Source organism: Equus przewalskii, chromosome 13 (genome assembly GCF_037783145.1).
Source record: "Equus przewalskii isolate Varuska chromosome 13, EquPr2, whole genome shotgun sequence".
Taxonomy (NCBI): Eukaryota; Metazoa; Chordata; class Mammalia; order Perissodactyla; family Equidae; genus Equus; species Equus przewalskii.
In genome coordinates, this window is record NC_091843.1 from 56,700,127 (window position 1) to 56,715,244 (window position 15,118).

Consider the following 15,118-nt stretch of genomic DNA (forward strand, 5'->3'; position numbering starts at 1 on the left):
TCTAACAACAGTCATTGGCAGTGCTTGACCTTGCTCAAATATGGGCCCATCTTACAAAACCTGTCCCAATTTAAAATTAGATGACTATAGGGGACAGTCCAAATATACAGGCTTTAGGAACCAAAGCCTTCTGTTTAACTATTCCTTGCTTCTTTGTTATGAGTGTGTTTTGTGTTACCATATGCTCTTCTCCCTTTGAGATGGGCATTTTGCCATGTGTATAACGCTTTGAGACTATTAATTACTCTGTACGAAATAAGTTATTATTACTTTGAGTCTCTCCTCTGATGATTCCAGTTCTCCAGGAGAAGTGGGTTTTCTTTTTGTTAGTTTTTAAATATTCTGCTTCTTATTTTGAGACCTAGTTGCAGTGGCAGGACATGGAGCTCTGGTGAACTTTCATGATAACTCAGCTCTCTGAGGTCTGCATAATTTGGGGAAGACATTTGTCATTGGTGTCCTGGAGGACTCGAACCTGCTACATGGCTTCTGCTTTGCTTGGGGACATTTAATATCGCCAACATATTTTTTATGGCTAATGCTAATGAGGACCCATAGACTCATAGAGATGAGCAGTCTATTTCTCTGCCTCTAAGTACGACAGCCAGCAGGTGGGTTTGTTTAATCATTTGTTCAATCATTCATTAGTTCATGGATGAATCCAAATCATGTTTACTGAAAAACTGTAGTTCTAGGCACCCTGCTAAGAACTCTGATTCAGGATTATTTAGTGCAGGAAATGCAGCCATGCTTCCTCTGGGTCTCCTGCTGCTAATTCTGTGATGTCTGTTAAATACTCAACTCTTTCTAGTGAACTAACTTGGGCTAATATTACTCTTTACCTCACCCTTCTTCCTCAGCACACCCAGCTGATAAGATCCTTGAGCAAAGAAAGGAGTTGGAGAAAGATATGTGACTTCACGATCTGAACGTGGAGAAAATGGAGGCCTCATTAGAAACAGGATCAGAACAGGGAAGTGCAAGAAATTAATATTGGCCAAATACCAGGCACTTTATACTGTTGTGAGGATTATAGAGAATGACAAATATGAAGCACCTGATGATCTGATTTGCATTTGTTGAGGGTCTGTGGCTGCTAGGTTGATTGAACTGTAGGAGAATGAGAAAGGTTGAGAGAGGAGTCAGAGGCTGTTGGGAGTGTTCAGAGTGGGGTGGCAGCTTAGATCACACTGTGGAGATGAAGAGAGGTGGTCAGAGCCCAGATATATTCTGGAAGTGGAAATGGCTATGGCTGCTGAATGATTGGATGTGGAAGATGAGGCAAAGGGAAGAATCAAGGCTGACTTCTGGGTCCCGGCTTCAGCAAATAGCTGCTGCCATTTATTGAACCAGGAAGGACAGGACTGGAGAAGTATGCTGCTTGGGGAACAAATATGACTCTAGCTGTATGGGAAAAGGGGAAATTCTGGGCCCACCATTTTGAGAAATCTTGTCTATATCTTTCTCCTGACAAATAGGAGGAAATAAATTGACACACTTAAAAGTGCGTCATGTTCTGCAAACTCTCCTGGTTGAATAGATGGGTTAGATTCTCAAAATTTTCATCTCCTTTAAAAAGATATGATTCCATATTTCTAAAACCATCACAAAGGCCAAACTTTTCTAGCCCCTGGAACTCTCGAGTCAATTATTGTAATGACAAGAAGCAAGGGAACATTCATGGAACACTCACTCTGTGCCAATCATTGTTGGAAGAACTTTACATATGTTACCTCATTTAATCCTCACTGTAACTATATTAAGTTGGTTATCTTACTCTTCCTATTTTACAAATAGCAAAACTGAGATATTAGGAGGCTAAGCACTTGTCTAAAGTCATATGGATAGTAAATGGAAGCGTTAAGATTTGAACCCTGGCAATCTAGTTTCAGAATTGATGCTTTCAATTGCTGTATTACACAGCCCAAAAGAAAATATCATAAGAATTAAGATTGCTTTCTCATATTGACTGCTCAGCTTTAATAAAAGCATCCTGAATTTCTTGTCTTTTAGGCACAAATTCATCTCTGTTTCTCTATGGTCTGATATTGATGGATGCATTTTGCATACTCCCTAGAGAGAGAAAGATGGTAAACAAATTAGGAAGGTATCCTATTTTTTTGGGGATATTTGCATGGTTGGGTGGGTATGTGTATCCATGTGACACACAAAACACATATGATCACTCACATAGGCATCTAAAACTATGGAATCTTGATGTTGTAAGGGAGCTCAGAGATCATCTTTTTATAGGAAACAGCTTCTGAGGGTGAGGTGACTCCACACAACCTGGTTAGTAGCAGAAGTAGCACTGGAACTGAGTTTTGCAATCCACAGGCCACCTGTAATTTTCTCTTTCTCTCTTGTGTATACTGTGTCACCTCTATGTTCCTCCAAAGGATACTTTCTTCATGATAATTCTGTGTGAGAAGTTTGGAGAAGAAGCAATGACTGTCTATAGTCCTTCATCTAAAAATAAGCAAAGATCCTCCAGAGTTAGCAGTGGAGATTGTAGAGGGACTCTGAGAAACCCTAACTTTTATGTCCTATGATTTGTTATCTTCCTAAAGGTCTTCAATTAATTATTTCTGCCACTATCTCCAGGTGGCACTGTTTCCCCATTAACACAACTCTGAGTAAGAAAACACTATACTTTTCTAGTAATACCTCACAGCACAATGGAGGTCAGGCTGAAGATTTTATGAAGATCTTCACTCAAAGGTAGGAGAATAACTAAAAGTGTCTGTAGCTCACAGACCCAATCTACCCTGGTTGGCGTCCTGTGGCCACAACTGTACAAAGGGCTCCAGAACCTGGGAGTTGCTAAACCAGAGAAGCAGAGGTGGTGGATTATGTCCCTCTGGGGAGAGAAGTAGGGACAATATGCTTAGGTTGAAGGGCTCCAGAGGAATCATATACAGAGAGTGGGATATTTGGGAACTAAAGGGCAATAAGGCAAATTCATTTCAAGTCCTAAACCTCACAGAGTTAAAGAAAGAACAAGAGGATAGATGACTAAGTGGAAACATCTTGCAAGAGAAACAAGAAATGGCCAGGATCCAGAAGATGTGGCTATAAAGATGTGGAAGAAGGGAAAAATCTTGGAGATAGAGAAGAAAGCTGGAATTTGGTGAAAATCTGGCTGTGCAGAGTAAATAGACGTGAACAACTAAGTTTGACTTCTAATTTTGAGTCTTTCTCTAAATTGAGAGAAGGAAATGGAAGATGGACAGGTGAACGTCCCTTAGCAATGGGAGAGTTTTTTTGGTAAAGAGTTCCCCAGGAAGAGTTGTTAAAATTGTGTCCTGAGAATCAGGAGAACTGAGGGGACCTCGGGCAGGAGAACATATTGACTACTGATGTGATTTTCAGCAAGAAGGAAAGGAGAAACACTAATAAGGAAAAACAGTTCTTAGATTCTATCGCTGCACATGTCAAGCCTTATCCTCACCTCTCCAACATTACCTGTAAAGTGATGCACAGTCTTTCCTTCAAGCTCTGCTTCTTGGGATGTGTTTACACATAACATGAAAAAAATACTGGTATGTATCCAGCTTTTTGTTTCTATTTTTCAAGCAGGAAATGATTCTTTTTACCAAAAGGGACTTTTGATAAACATCCTTCACTGAAGGATGCTTGCCTGTCTATGCTGGCACTGAGGGCTCAGAGCAGAGATGCAGGGAGCTGCAGTGTCCCCAGGCACAGTCAGCATCTTGCAGACAGTGTTGAGTAAACAAAGCTTCCAGCAGAAATCAGTGACTCAATGAGTGTATGCTGGGCAAATAAAAGCAAAGACTAAGACATCGTTACAAAAGCTTTGAAGCAATAGGGATTTCTCTAGAGAAATTGCACTTCTCAGAAAAGATGTAGACAGAACAGCATAGGGACTGTTTCCTTAGGTCAGGGGCAGACCTGGCAGTAATTCCACAGGGAGAAGGGGCTGAACGCTACAATTCAAATTACAACTGTATTGTTTTTTACAAAGACTTATATTATGGAACATTTCAACCAACTGTAAAAACAGGCAGACTAGTATACTCATAATTCAATTTCAACAATTATCAACTTATGGCCAATTTTGTTTCATCTGTGTCCTCTTTGCCTTCATATTATTTTTGAAGTGTATCCAGACACAGAATTATTATATTTGGAAATATTTCAGTACACATCTATCAAATATCTAATCAGCATTCAAACTTCTAATTGTCTCATAAATGTTATAATTTGTTGCTTTGTTTAAAACAGGATCTAAATAAGGCACACTTGTTGTGTTGGTTTATTTGTCTTTTGGTCTTTTAAAATCTACAAGATCCCTTCATTATTTTTTTTGTTTATTCCTTGCAATGAATTTGTAGAAGATAACTATATTCCTTAAGTTGTTTGGGTGTAAGCATCTCTGTGGCAGAGACTGGCTAAACATTCCCAAGCATGCTTTCTTTGCCTGCTAGGCACACACAACCAAATTTCCCATCCTTCTTTGTGGTTAGATGTGACCAAGTGACTGAGCTGTGGCCAATGGAATGTGGGTGAAAGAGATGGGTGCCACCATGCCTGGCCCATAAAGATCTCCCATGACCCGCTCCATGCTCTTTCCTCTTACCCAGTGAAGCCATGCATTAAAGATAGTAGAGTCACAAGATGCAAAGAGCCTATATCCCCGAATCACTACCTAAATAACAGGAGGATAGTTCCTGGCTGCCCAGGAGAGCCTTCTGTTTTGTTGCTGAGATTTTGGGTTTGTTTGTAACATCAGCTAGCATTTCCTTAACAATTATTATTGTTAACCATTTACGTGAATCTCATTATAGAGTAGTGGTTCTCAACCCTGGCTGCATATTACAAACACCACAAGAACTTTTAAAAAAGACTGATGCCTGGGCCCTGCCCCAGGAAAATTAAATATGAATCATTGGGAGGGAGGGGTTCAGGGCATTTAAACAGAGCACACCATGTCGTTCTAATGTTTCTGGGGTTGAGAACTACTGTTAGCGATTCTGAGTTCAGTGATTCTTAGGAACTCTTCTCATCTTCATAAAGTACTGAGCTGAAAAACCCCTCTAGATATTGTTTCATTGTTATATATAGATACCAGGCAGGATAAACACTCTTTGGTTATTTGTCAAGATTCTGGAGAATAGTGTGGTAAAGTCAGGTATACAGCCTCTCACCTCCCAGTTGCCTTTATAGAACACGATTTTAAAGGAACTTATTTCTCTCTGGGCCACACTGGCACACACCGTGTTAAAACTTTCCATTGCAATCCTCTATTTATATGTACGTTTCTGCCAGTAAACAAAGGACCTTCTTGAGAAGAAGAGCTCTGTGTCCCATCATTGTGCCCCATTGAGTGGAACAGTGGCAATCACATAGTGGGCTTTCATTAAAGATTATTGATGAGTGAATGAGTGAATGAACTTATCATGAGGAGATTATGGAAGTGCCTGTGCAGAGTAATTTTTCCAGAAAGGAGAAGTAGGTGTGAAGAGAAATGAGGCAACAGCTGACTCGAAGTAAGTAAAGCAAGAAAGCCTCTGGTCAATTAGGTTTGAAGAGGAAGAAAGTACAGGAGAGAAGAGAGAGATCTACAACATCATTAGAATCATGAGTGATGCATAGTACCAGCTAGGAAGCAAATATACACATCATAAAATGTTAAACTTGGAAGGGACTCAAGCACTGATCTAGTCCAGTGATTCTCAAAGTGTGGTCCCTGGACCTCTGGAAGTCCTCAGCATACTCAGGGAGTCTTCAAGGTTAAAACTATTTTCATAACAATACCACACCTGATTTGCTTTTTTCATCATGTTGACATTTGCATCATGGCACCATAGCAATGGTGAGTAGAACTGTTGGTGCCTTAGCAGGGATCAAGACTCTAAACCATGCTCTTCACCACCATCCACTCACACTAATAAATAATAAAGCCAGCTCTACTTAAGAATGTTCCTGATGAAGTGGCGCAAATTATCAATTTTATTAAATCTTGACCCTTGAGTACATGACTTTTTACTTTTCTGTATGACAAAACAGGAAGTATACATAAAGCATTTCTGCTGCGTACTGAAGCTCTTGTGTGTTGTTTGAGTTGCAAGCTGAGTCAATTTTTTCATTGTATACTGTTTTTACTTGACAGAATGACTGACATACTTTAATTATTCAGACCTGGGAATCTGGTAAACATTTTCTTGAAAAGAAAAGAATTAAGCCTACTATCTCAAGAAAAACACCTGAAAGTATTTGTTGGCAATGATAAAATTCTAGCTTTTAAGCAAAAATTAGAATTTTGGAAAACATATGTCTACCACCATACTTAATATTTTCCTAATACTTCAAGATTTTCTGATGAGATTGGTGGTAATATCAATGAATATGATTTTTTGATGTTGTTCAAAGCAACATTTGTAAGATCTGAAATAAGCCAGAGAACCAATATTTCCAAGTGATCAATGCATGCTTTTACAAAATCATGTATCAGTAAAAGATACATTCAAAGTGCAAGATGGACCCATGGATTTTCATGTAACAATACAAAATGTTTATTGATATGGCTTATGCATTGCAACTGATCTTTAAGAAACTACAACTTATGAAGTTTGATATAGTATCGTGGATGACTATTGACAATCATCTGGAAAGGCTCTTAAATATCCCTTTTCTGACTACATATCTGTGTAAGGCTGGACCTTCTTCATATTCTTCAACTTAAACTACATACCAGAATAGATTGAATACAGAAATAGATGGGAGAATCCAGTTGTCTCCTATCAAATAAGACATTAAAGAGATTTGCAAAATGGTGAAACAATTCTACTTTCCTCATTAATTTATTTTTGTTTTGGAAAATAGTTGTTTTTCAAAAATACGTTTTGTAGGTTAACATGTAATGAGTTTCTTATTACTAATTTAAAAAACTTTCCAGTTTTAATTCCTAAGATGTTAAATATTGATAGATGTAGTCTATCTAAAAGAAAGATTTTTGGGCTTCTCAGTAATTCTTAAAATTATGAAGGGGTCCTGAGACCAAAAAGAGCTGAGAACCACTGCATTAACCCATCACCTCATTGTTCTGCTGGGGAAACTGAAGTGAGAACTAGATAAAGAAATGGAGCATTAAACATTACTAGAATAAGTTGTCAAAATATAAACGATAGTACTTCTTTTGCAGGAGAAAGTGCTTTCAGACAGAAAACAAACACACAGTTCCTTACTAGAAGTGTTTCTTTTGAGTGTTTTTACGACCTGCAAGTGCAGTTGTCATCAGTGTGGATTCTAAGCTTGAATGATGTGTGGCATGGTGCAACTTACCAGAAACAAGTGATTTACTTTATTATTCTAAGTTTAAAAACCTTGAGTATGCATCTCAATCATTTGTCTTTTTGGAAAAGTACAAAAGAAAACAACAGCAACAAAAGGAAGAGCATGGGCCATAGATGAATGGACAACTTATCCTAACTAGAGCTGGTTAGTGGTTACCCTGGGCCCAGAAGCCAGGGTCCTGGTTGTTAGCCATGGCTACTACAGGAAACAAGACAGAAATGAGATCTTCATTTCTCATGTTGAGTAGACAACATTCTACTGAGAGAGATGTGATTGAGGAGTACAGGATGCTTTAATACATGTTTCCTGCAGGCCATGCCACTGTCAGAGATACAAGAAGGCTCAACCAATCAAAGATTTTCAAGGACCAGGGATGTTGAACTTCAAGTCATGCAGAATTGTTGGGGGCTGCTGGGGAAGAGAAGCAGAAGGGTTCCAGGTCTGAGGAAGGAGCAGAGAAGAGGGTGATGTAGGTTTCAGGTAGACAGTGGGGTCATACACTATCCTTTTCACCCAGGGCCACTGAGCATTTTACATGACAGATGAAGGTCTCAGAATATAGACCTGGGCAAGAGGAACCCTGCACTTTAGAGGCCCCCAATCTGGCGTCCTCTAGCCACATACCTCCCTACAGGGCAAAAAGTCTGCAGGGCCAGGGGAATTTTCCCCCACTCAGCCCATGCTACTCACTTGTAGGCCACATTCTGGGTTCAGAGCTCCTGGAATTCTCTATGCAAACAACCCCCCTCCTGTATCCAGTGTCGGCCTGTCTTCCTGAGGGTGGTCCAGGCACCACCGTGTGACCCTAAGTCTGAGGGGTGGCTGAGGGTTGGCTATTTGAGGGAGTGTGGGTGGATCTTGGACATGTGGTCTGTGGTGTCTACGCTTGAGCACATGAGGCCCCTTGGGGTACAGAGGGAGCAAAGAGTCGTGGATGGCTGTCCTCGTGCAACGTCATTCCTGCACAAAACTCCAAGGAGTCTAAGAATTCCAAGTTTAGATCTGACCTTCTCTAGTGCATCACCTCACTGTTGTCAAAATAGGAAGACAGAACATATTTTTAAACAGCGGGACTCCATTTATACTCTTGTCTGGGGCCCCACGGATATTAGCGGCAGGTCTGTCCAAAACCACGTTTGCAGACGTGCTGGCTGACCTTTAGTGTTGGAATGTTCCTGGTGAGCGATGGTCTCTGTCTCCAATTATTTCTTATCCAGAAACTCAAACTGCAGGATCAGAATGTTTTCTCACATTGGGATTTCTTTGTAAAATAAACATGTTTGTAGCTAGGCATTGTATCAGAGAATTTTACAAGTCATTAAAATTATGAAGGGGTCAATAAACCTCTCCCTAAGGGGGCATCAGCTGGGCTAGTGTACTGTATTCCAAGCTAGTGGGCACAGAATGGGAGTCCTCTCAGGAGTATCCATCTGTTTGCCTGTGTTGTTGCTAGAATCTTCCCTCTACATCAGTCTGGAGAGATGGCTGCCCCCAAGCAGGGTCACTGACTCATCTGCAGCTTGTGGGGAAGCAAGGCCTGCTAATTCAGAGACTATCAGACCCAGAGGAACAGTGCATGGAACCAGAGCTCCTCAATCATGACACCGTCTGGGCGCACGCCATACATTGGAGAAATGCCTGTTGACTCACCATCCTAACGGCAGATGGCTCAATTAACAATCAGAACTGTGGCTACTGTTGGGAGTTAAAGATATGACATTCTAAATCTTTGCAAGTCACTCTTAAATATAGTTGCCATTGTGGAGTGCTTCCTGTATGCCACTAATCACTTTATGGTCATTGTTTAATATTTTAATTTAAATTCCCATAACACTACTCTGAGCCAGCACTGTTCTAGGTGTTTACAAATGTTAATTCGTACAATCCTTATAACAACCCTATATGGTAAGCACAATGTTTAATCCCATTTTACAGTTGAAGAAACAGAGGCACAGAGTGGTTAGGTAATGTGCTCAAGGTTGTAAACTAGTAGGTGGTGGATTGGGAGCAAGAACTGAGGCAGTCTGCCTCCAGGGACCAATATAGTTAATTCTCCCAACAGCCCTTAAGGGTAGACACAATTAGCATCACATTTCATGGAGGAAGAACAGGAAGCAGAGTCCTCTAGGATGAATTGAATTGGCTGAGGTTGCATAGCTGATCAGAGGTGTCGGGGCTCCAACACTGTCTACTAAATCAGGTGGACTGTGGAGCTCCCCTGCCCCTTTTCTGAGAGTTCTGGATAAACAGGACTTTGCTGCATATTGAAAGACTTTGACAGTTGTTGAAGTCAGGTCCACTGTATGGGTTCCATTCTGCGTAATGACTGATTTGGGATAAGGGCCTGTGGATTGGAATAGGAGAGGCCCTGTGATCATTTTTTAAAACACTTGAGATCCGGGAGGAGGAAAGATGGGCACTGTAGAGAACTGAATTGCCCCTGCTGCCTATTGACTTTGGAGACTTTTGGATACTGGGTGCTCAATTGACATATGTTGTGACCGTAACCAGGATACATAGAATGAAATGCCTCCTTGTGCAGTGAAAGGGTCCAGGGTTTGGAGAGGGGCAGACCTGGGGTTTCCATTCCACCTCCATTGTTTACATCACCACCTGGAGTCTCATTTCCTCCTGCTAAAATGGTAATGATAGCACTGACCATGCTGGGTGGAGGTGAGGATAGGGCTCAGAGCAGGCAGCCCACATATAAATGCCAGTTTCTTCCCCTTTCTTCCTTCAGAGCCTCACGAGAGCCCTGAAAGAACCTATAGAAAGCTCCCTGTGCAGGGGATTTGGCTAGTGAGGGGAGTGTCATGCCAGATTATCCATCCCCTGGACTCCGGAAAGCGGAGACCTCCCTGGCCAGCAGTGTAGCCCGCTGAGCCCACTGACGCAATGGCTCCGGCAGAAGGCCCGGCTCTGCCTGGCCCTGGGCCTGGGCTGCCTGAGCCAAAATGTAGGAGCCAGGAAGCCTGGCTAGAGAGGTCCAGAGGCCTGTGGCCATCCTTTCTCTTCAGCCCAGGGTCTGCCTCTCCGTGCTCAGAGGAATGCTTGGGGAATTTGCAGAAGCAAAATGGGGGAATTGGTGCCGAATTTCTCTTTTCATTCTATCTTGCTGGTTTTGTTTTGTGTTGTGGGATAAAGACAAATGAGCAGTAAAGCCATTCCTGAGAAGCCATCAAAATTGGCAATTTGCCCCCTGGGCCAAGGCTGCAAAGGAGCCAGGAAGCTGTAACTTCACATTTTTTTGTTCTTTAAGGGAGAGAAAGGAGCCCAGGTCTAGAAATATTTCTAAAGCATTTCCTTTGCTCTCCTTGCCTGGCTCAGAGGTAAGAGAGGGAGCTGGAACATATGTTCCATATTGATTTGCATTTGCACACTTTCCTGCATCCATTATTTCACCTCATTAGGGCTTGGAAGGGGAAGCGGAGCCGAGTGTGGCAGCAACATGCGCTTTCCTGAGCCCTGTGGAGAATTGTCCCAAACGGTAAATGAAACAGTTGCAAGGGCCGGCCAGGAGCCCGCAGGCAGCCGGCATCTCCAGGCCCAAGCCCAGCAATGCCCAGCCAGCTTAGAAGGGTCCAGCTGTGCCAGAGCCACGTGGCCCAGTGAGGCAGCCTCCCGGACCAGGCGGCTCCTTGATTGATGATCCAGCCAGAGCTCACAGAGTGTCCACAGGGCCTCGTCGATCCCCACACGTCTGCTCTCCCGGTGTTGCACTCCCGTAGCAGTAAAGCAAATGGTTATAATGAAGCAACTCCTTCCCTCTTTCACTAGTGACCACCTTTTAAAAGTGGGGCTGGACAGAGAACTATTGTTTAGTTCTTAATGTAAGTGACATAAAGGAAATCCTAAGGTCAGGGCTGATCAAGAAGTAGGAGGCCTGGTGATGGGGCAGCAGCTTGCCTCTGTGGCTTTCACATACACCTCAAATTTATAACCAAATGAGCCTCTATATTCAGTTGTATTTTGTGTGAATGTATTAAAAATATACACAGGCATGTATATGTATACACATATGCATGTGTAGACGGGTAGATATGGAAGCGGCCCAGGCCTCACTAGACCTCCTAACAGCTCTGCCTAGGACAACCCTCAAAGGTCTGTGTGATCATCTCTCTCATCCTCTGATGGCTGTCTTATGGTTTGTTTCTGAGACTGTTCTCTTTCCCTTCCTTGAGTAGAGACCTGGTTCCTAGACCTGCCTCCTCGACCTGGCTCTGTCACTCATCAGCTGTGTGAACATGAATAAACCCTTGGATTCCCCTGGGCCTTCATTTCCTCATCTGTTGAGTAGATGATACCATATTGATCAACCTAGTTACAGTGTTGAGATTTGGTGAAAACAAAATGACCCAACAATATCTGTCAATGTGCTTTCATGGTTATAAACTGCTATGTAAAAGTGGGGTAGTATCATTTGGGCATGAATAAAACCATTTTTCCCCCTTTCTTGTGAAAAACTGTCTTTATTGATTATCTATTGAAAATTTCCCTTAAAGTCATCTGGACTAGCTCTGTGCCTGCCATAAAAAAAGCATCATGAGACCAAAAGCTAGTCTTTGGGAAGAAAAAGAGCTCTTCATAAGCTTCCCCAAGGGCAGGGATTAAGCAAATTCAGGGTTTACTAAAGAAGGGTCATGAACTAGCAAAGTGTTTGGTGATTGTTCCTGCCTCCATCCAGAAAGGGAAGTGGACACTGGAGCATTTGCTGCCCTGAGGAGAGAGGGGTCCAGGCCAGAAGAACATAAGGAAGATCATGAAGACTCTGTGGCAAGAAGTAAGGTACAGCCAGCCCTGGGGGTGTGGCATGACCCAGGCTCAGGGTGGGGGAACATTATTTCATAGATTCTGATTTCCGCTCAATAGACAGAAGAGCTGTCAGGACTGCTCTTCACCCCTGTCTTCTGAGAAGGGTTTCTCACGGGCCTGTGGTTTATCAGCTCTAAATTAAGTGGTTCACAGTGCCGTTTGCTTTAAGGTAACTTGAAAAGAAATCTGTTCTAGGCCCTAGAACAGACAGTACAGAAAAGTGGGGTGGATTAGAAAGTAAAATCGGGCATCAGGATGACAACAGTTTACCCTCACGGAAAGGAATTTTCTGCCAACTGTTCCTGTATACTTTTCTTTCAAACATCCCCTCATTACCATTTTAAAACATGTGCTTATTCAGCTGCTCTCCAATTCTGCAGTTTGGCAAAGTAAAGTTGGTAGTATTAGCCGTTATGTTGCGGCTTGAGGGCAAGGCATGCTGGGTCTTTGGCATTCAGGACATTGGAAGGCGTGGAGGAAGGAGAGGGCAGCCCAGTTAGAGTCTGGAAGCTGATAGCCCCAGATACACAACGGGGAATGGGCATAGCAGAGGGGGATGCAGGAATTGTTGTAAACCAGGGGACCAGGCAGTCTGTGGTTGCTGTTCCCTGGCAGCAGGAGCATCCTGCCTTCAGCTTGGAGGGTGGCAAGTCATCCTATGAGAGGGTTCCAGAAGACAACATAGAGGCAGAGTGGCCAGACCTAGCCAAATGGACTGTGTTTCTGTTTGGGCTTGGGCACTAGACAGGGCAGGAGGCTGCACAAAGGAGGCAGCAGTGCCTGGGGCCTGCCAGGATCCAGGGAGTAAGCAGAGCTTGGCTTAGGGGCAAAATGAAAGCTTGGGCTTGGCCCTGCTGTGCCTGGGCTGGGGGCTTCACTTGGCAGGCAGACCAAAACCCAGCTGTCTTGATGGGGCTACTTGTAACAGTTCAAACACCTATTGGCCGGCCCTGACTATGTGGTGGTTGGATCAGAGATTGGGGTTGCCTGAAACTGAAGGCTGGAGACTTCAAGAAATGCCCCTACAAGAACCTAGAGAAGATAGAGGCTGAGCTTTGGGGATAATATGATTCCCTTAGACATTATTTACTCGTATTCAGGGACAGAATTACAAAGCAGAAGAAGTTTCCTCTTTGGAATAATCGCCTTTTACACTTTTAACATGGCCTTAGATGAAGGTATGATACAGATTGGCTCCTGAGGGCACTTTACCCTTTTATGATCATGAAAGTGATCATTTTCATGTGTTTGCTAGGCAGGTGGTTGGAGTGGAGAGTAGTCAATTAGCATGACATGTAGTTAAACTAATGGGTTAGAATAGGACTTTTGGACCTGGCCTCATTAACCTCAGGCTTTAATCAGTTGAGGCAAACTTTCCACTTTGTGGGAGGTAGTTTTGACAACTGCTGCTGCTTTGAGGAGGCAGCAACAGTGTACGCAGAAGTTCTGTCATAATTGGGGGAGAGGACGAGAGGATTCAGGACGGAGTTGGGCTCAGGGGCTGGTTGGGCTATTGAGCAGCGTTGAACAAACAGCAAGACTTCACTTGGAGATAATAGGGAATCTGAAGCTGCAAGAACTTTACTATAGAATCTCTGAACGGGATAAATCGGTCTTGTTTGAAAAGGTTTTTGGGCTCTGAACAAAATCCTATTCTTGAGAGTGACAAATGCACCTGGCTCAACCGAATTCAATAGGCATTTTTCTTAAGTCTCTTGATTCCTTGGCTAGTACTTCTAGAGTGAGGCCCACACGTGCACCTGAACCATGTGTGTGTCCTGTGAAACTCCCCACAAGTGCTTAACATGACCTATAAACGACAAGTAATGGCGATCATGATTATGATAAATAAGCACTGAGGCTCGTTTCCTGGACCTAAACTAATATGTCATTATCTTGCTGAGGGAGCTGCTTCCTGTTGGAATGCTAAATTATTCTTTTTATTACATTTAAGGCACACTGTTTAGTGATTTACTCCTCTTTGTAATCAGGCTGGGTGATTAGAGAAATCGTTCAGCGGCTCTGTTCTTTCCCTTTAATAACACGCTGACAGGGAGTCTGAAGGCAACGTGCTGCTGACTGAGCAGAGGAACATTCAGAGTTAGGTCACAACATTTTTGCAAAGTGAAAAGAAATTTAAATCTTCTCCAGAGATTATCATTAATAATGTAAATATGCAGCAAAATTCCAGTGGCTGCTCTATCTGCATTGAAAGATCTTTGGGAAAATAACAGATCTTCAAAATGCAGCTATCTAGAGTTATGTCAGACATCTCAAATTTCTGAAGCCTTGCTCTAATCTAAGCTTTTGGGAGGAAAAATCTGATGTTAGAATGGTACCATGTTGGCCTCACCTATAGAGATTTCATTTTCAGAGGGCATGTGTATTTTTTCTCTCCGCTGTTACAGGTCACCCACAGCATTCCCTTCAGAGGTGGCCCCACACATGGAGGTTGTTTTTGCGTGGCCAAAGGGCATCCAGAATGCAGTGGTTTGGGTATAGTCAAGGTTCCCATTGAAACTTTCAATAGCTACCTGTATCTGCAGCCTTTTTCCCTGTAGGAAGTTTGCAAGGGGGAAAGTGCAGGCAAAAAGTACTTCCTTAAATCATGCTCTGGTTACCTCCAGGCTCGTGCCATTTTCTCTCATGTGTGAGTGTGATGTATGTCCATGTGTGTGCACTTGGGGAAGATAATGGCAAAGAAGATTGAGAGCAGGATACCCTGTGATAGAACTCCCTGCTCCAATTCCCAACTCCCACGGCAGTGAGGCTGGGGCAACAATAGAGCCAGCTGAGTTTCATTCGCACATTAGTTCTTGACTTTTTCAACGCAAGGGCCCCTAAAAGTTTTTCTCTATAGCCCCATGTTTTGAAATATTTCATCTACCAAGCTGATTTATGTAATACTGCATTCATCATATCTTGAGATTATCATTGTTGCCTCATTGGTTTGATATTCTAGCCAATAACAATAATAAGAAAAAAACCT